The sequence below is a fragment of the Diceros bicornis genome (genome assembly GCF_020826845.1).
Source record: "Diceros bicornis minor isolate mBicDic1 chromosome 22 unlocalized genomic scaffold, mDicBic1.mat.cur SUPER_22_unloc_1, whole genome shotgun sequence".
Taxonomy (NCBI): Eukaryota; Metazoa; Chordata; class Mammalia; order Perissodactyla; family Rhinocerotidae; genus Diceros; species Diceros bicornis.
In genome coordinates this window covers 1,225,632-1,231,161 of record NW_026690886.1, presented here as the reverse complement: position 1 = coordinate 1,231,161, position 5,530 = coordinate 1,225,632, and the positions used below count along the sequence as shown (strand labels likewise).

Genomic DNA, 5,530 nt, shown 5'->3' with positions numbered 1-5,530 from the left:
GGAAACAAAAATAAAGCCAAGGATGGGACCTGGAAAACAACCACATTAAAGAGGCAAAAAGTGCATCCAGAGAAAGACTCTGAGAAGGAAGATTTATCAAAGTAGAATGAGAGCATAATGTTGAGGAAATCAAAAGAAGGGAGAATCTAAAGAAAAGAGAATTTGATAATATTGTCAAATTCCTAAAGGACCTAAGACATTCCTAATTGGCAACCTAATTCCTGATTGGCAACCACCAACTTCCTATATTTCTAACCTTACTTCCTATTTTCTGCCCATATTTACCATACTTGAGTTTATATTTCCCTGTTACTGGCCTCAGCATGCTAACGTAACCGTAGCTATTCATCTATTTAGGATAGTTGGACTTGGCAATCTTAAACCTACATTATTTACAATACCTGACAAGGATTAAAGATCCAGTCAAAGCAGATCCACAGAGAAGAGCTGAGCCTTTCTCCCCAGAAAGACAATTGCATGCCAATAGGATTGGGGGAGGCAAGGCAGGAGCTGGAGGACAACGTATGGTTTCCATAAGAGGAAATCAAGCCTCATCAATCTATTAAAGTGTTTTTAGGAGGCACATATGCATGGGAGACAAAAGCCCATGAATGGTGTCTATTTAGATTTTCAAAAAGCCTTTCACAAAGTTCCACACAAAAGGCCATTTAAAAAATTGAGTTAGCCTGGTATGATGGAGACTGGTGCAATGCACAGGGAAGTTGCTTAGAGACAAGAAACAAAGGTTTAGGATAAAAGGGTACCTCTTGGAGGAAGAAGTCTGAACATTGGCATTTCCCTATGACTACCCTTGTTTAATATTTTTATGTCTTATTTGGAGAAGGGAAGGCACAATGACACCACATTCTTCTGATTATGGAAAGCCCAAGTATATGGGAATAACTTGATGTTAGTGTGAGGCTATGTGAATAGGCATAAAATATTGAATTGTTCTTTATACAGGCAAAAATAAAACATTGAACTTAGGGAAAAATAATCTAAAGTATACTTAGAAGTTTCATTTACTCATTCATTCATTACACAGTTATTGAGGATCTACTATGTGGCCAGATATTGTGCTATAATTTGGGGAGAAAATAATTGAGAAGGGATTTCTCCCTGTTGTTAGAGAACTGAAATGGAACAAGAAGATATTCCTGAATCTTGAGAAAAGCAAATTTAAGGTGAATAAAAGGATGTAGTTCACACAATAGGAAACACATGGAGCTTAGTTTTCTAAGAGTTAAGCTGATAAGGTTGCAAAATGTAGATATACTCAAAATATTGAGATAATTCCTAAAACGCACTGATATGATGGTTCTGTTAAGGGAAGCTAGAATATTTGGGGCTACATCCATAACATCTCTATACATGAGGACCATTTTTTGTTTCAAGTGACAAAAACCCAACTCAAAACTAACTAAAAAATAAAAAGGTAAGCCTGACTTCAGGCGTAGCTGGGTGTGGAGAGGCAGGAGGTGTCACAAGAGCTTGGTGTGGCTCCCTTGCTCTCCACCTCTCAGCTCTCTGTTATTCTGTGTTGGTTTCATCCTAAGAGTTTTTTCACAGGGAGTAAAGGAGGCTTATATATGGGTATGGAAGGTGGAAAAAATTCTGGTTTTCTGTGTTGCCCAGCACCTGTGATCTTAGGAGACATTTTTTCTCCCAGCACCCATGTCAATTCCTGAAAAAGGACAGTGAATGGCCCAGCCCTGAACCACTCACTGTGGCCAGAAAGTTGAAACACTGTTACTGGCCAGGCCAGGGACACCCCAGCTGCCAACCGGAAGAGCCAGGGTGAGGGGGAGCAGTCATCCTCCCAGAACCACACAGACTGAGAATGAGGAGGAGGTCATTTCCCAAGTAGATGGTCGGCAGACAAACAGTAAGAGAGAACAACTATCTGCTTCCTCTCTATAAGTCATCATAGACTGATTATGGTTGTGGCAGGAGCCTCTAAGATAATTCCCCTCTCATTCCTGCCTTCTGTTATTCACACCCCTGTATAATCCCCTCCCTTTCAATGTGGGAGATTTAGTGACTCACTTCTAAAGAAAAGAATGTGGCAGAAGCAATGGAACATCACTTCTGAGATTCAGTTATAAAAGACTTCAAGTTCCAGGGGCCAGCCCCATGGCCTAGTGGTTGAGTTCAGTGCACCCTGCTTTGGTGGCCTGAGTTCATGAGTTTGGATCTCAGGCATGGACCTACACCACTCAGTAGCCATGCTGTGGCAACATCCCACATACAAAATAGATGTTAGCTCAGGGCCAATCTTCCTCAAGTGAAAAAAGAGAAAGATTAGCTCAGGGTGAATCTTTCTTGGCAAAAAAAAAAAAAAGACTGCAAGTTCCGTCTGGGATGCTGTGACTCTTTCTAGCTCTCTCTTGGATTGTTCACTCTGGGGCAGCCAGCTACCATGCTGTGAGCCAGTCCTATGGAGAGGCCCAGGTAAATGAGCTTGGAGGTGGATTTTCTGAGACTGATAATAACCAGATGTTTGAGCTGGATCCTCCCCAGTCCAGTCTTTAGATGAGACTGCAGACCTGGCTGACAGCTCAGCTGCAGCTCCATGAGAGAACTGGAACCAGAGGCACCCAGCTAAGCTATGCCCAGATTCCTGACCCACAAAAACTGAGAGATCATACATTTTTCCTGTTATAAGCCACTAAAGCTTTGGGGCAATTTGTTAAACAGCAACAAATTACTAATACACTGGGGTTGGTACAATAAGGTAATATTTATGTTCTTATGTACAAATGACCAAAAATAGGAAAATACATACAAGATCAGATAAACAAATCTGTTAAAATATCATATGTGATTCTGTCATATGTTTGAATATTTTCTGTGTTGAATGTGAAGAAAATGAACTTTTCCCCCATAGATGAAAATATTGGGTATTATTTTTATGGATAAATAGACTGAATATATGGCAGCTGCATTGTATCTTATTAAATACAAATCTTTAATCAAGAGACAGTAATTACAGCATTCTGTAGCTAAAGTCTAGATACATTATTTGGCTATGTTCTGGACTGTTTCTCTAATTTTTTTATGGTTCAAATGAGATCTTCAATTGTAATTGGAGGTTAAAAAGAATCGTTTTGCCAAGTTTCCTTTGACTCCTTGTTTAAAAGATCTGACATGAATCACCATGAAGGAAAGGTCTACATAAGGTCAAGGTGACTTTATCTTTGAGATCTGTTTATGTCTTCGTGTTTGTAGGTTACCTAAGTACCACTCCCTGATGAAATGTCTAAAAAAATCTCAAGGGAAAAAGAGATAGGACTGAGTCCAAAATCAAAAGGGTGTTTATTAAAGCCAATTTTCTTTAGCAGAAGCCTTACAATAAAATAAAAGATATTTTTAAATTTATAAATTCATAAACCTGAGTATAGACCCAGACTGATGTAATTCCATAAAAAATATCAAGTTGTAACCTCTGAAAACTAAGTAGGTAATAGAACTGTTGATTAACCTCAACTGAAGTGCTTATACCTGTTACTATATTCAGAAGTTAATAGCTACCCTGGGGCATTTTTAACTTATGTGTGACATTAAGTGGGGTTTTCCTCTGATGATTGCCTTAGTGTTTCAGAAAATTCTAATTAGCAACTAATTTCCATTCCACCCTGTCATCACACAACCTTCATGCTGCTGCTGTAACTTTATTTCTTCAAATATGACAGAGGGAGGCTCCAACAAGTTCTGAAGGTGCTTTTGATAATTATATAGCACAGGGAACAACACTACCTTTGCTATTATTTCTGTAAGATACAGTGTATCCAGACAACCAGTGTGTTCAATGTAGAGCCAAAACAAAGTTTATCTGCTTGTGTATTTGGGAGACCAGCGTCTCACAGTGAGCCTGTAATATGCCTCCCACCTTCTTACAGGCTCCAGGTTTTCTTGCAAGAGACTGGAAAGCAGGAGCCTTTACTTGAGATTCATTGGAATTCAATGAATACTTAGAATTCATTACTCATGACCAGTTAACTCATTCCTTGGTGCAAATTTCTTCATGCTAACCAATTCTCACTCATGTGCAAAGAAAATTTCATGTTTTAACATGTAGTATTACATTTGGTTGAGTTTTTTAAAAAAATTTTCCTTCCTTATATAACTTTCAACTACTGTAGAGGACTGTTATGAAACTATTTAATTGTTGTTGTTCAGTCCTTTGAAGCTTAATGAGGAAAGTTGTATGAATATACACATAGTCATGCAAACATACCCCCTTATTGCCTAGGTGCTAGGTAATGCCCAAAGTTATTGAGCCCAAGGAACTGAAGTCGTATTTGTGATGATTGATGCTTTGCTGAGAGCCAAGTCTATCGGAGCTGGAGAAGAAACAGAACTGATGGTTCCATCTTCTCTTCCAGAGTCAAGAACTTTGATACCCCAAGCCCCTGAGAGGTTTAGATCACCTTGGAGCTGTTGAAAAGCTAATCTGGCGCTATCACGTGGAAATGGAGGGGTTCTGTGTACCATCACCTTGATTTCACATTGGAAAGCCAAAGTTTTTATTCCAACTCCAGATAATTCCACAGAGAAATGGTTATTATGTATTATTATTTGCCTACTTAAGGTAGAAAGGTCTTCTATAGACAATAGCAAAGAAAGAAACCATAAAGGAAAGACTGATAGATTTTGCTACAAAAAAGGGAAAACATTTGTAACTAAAAAAAAATACGGTAAATAAAACGAAAAGGCAAATTAAAATAATGGAAGGTATTTGCAAAATGTATGACAGAAGATTAGGGCTAATACACAGAGAGTTCTTTTTAATCTCTATAAATAAAATTAAGTTTCTGTTTCTTTTCCTCTCTGGGGATAGTGTCTAGAGGCATTCAAAATGGTCCAGCACTTGACATACTGTTGTAGGCTATCTTACAATACAGCCTTCAACAATGCTAGGCTGTCCTGAGCCCCTGGTATTAGCATTGTTTACCTTCATGCCAAGAAGGGTGGGACAACACCAAAATCCACATGTCATGTGTGCCCAGGTCAACTTCAAGGGGTTCATGCCATGAGACCTAAAGTTCTCATGAGATTGTCTAAAAAAAAAAGAAAAAATATCATCCGGGCCTGTGGTGCTTCCACAGTTGCTAAATGTGTCTGTGAGAGGATCAAGTATGCTTTTCTAACGGAGGAGTAGAAAATCATTGTGAAAGTGCTGAAGGCACAAACACAGAGTCAGAAAGCTAGATTTAAAAATAGATTTTTTTGAATAATAAAATCAAAAGCCTTCTAAAAAAGTTAGTTTCTTCTGTTACTGCATCGTGGGAAAATGGAAGGGCATATTTTTACCAAATTTGGAGATATATTTGGGGTGACCTGACTTAAAATATAGCCTATGTGTTGTACAAGAGGTCCATTTGGGAGGACCCTGGGGAAAACCAAGGGAGCTGGGCAGTCCTGCTGTAGAGCAGCTGAAGCTGAAGTTCAAAGCAAGGCCATTGGGAGTGTCCATTGGGTCAGACATACTAGCTGAAGGATTAATGGTACTAACACTGGCTAAAGCATA

The 5,530-nt window shown here is 38.9% G+C and overlaps 1 pseudogene; it reads left to right on the top strand.

The window, feature by feature from the left end:
* The first annotated feature begins 4,835 nt into the window (after positions 1–4,835).
* Positions 4,836–5,233, top strand: LOC131401925 (large ribosomal subunit protein eL34-like; annotated as a pseudogene).
* Positions 5,234–5,530: the final 297 nt, after the last annotated feature.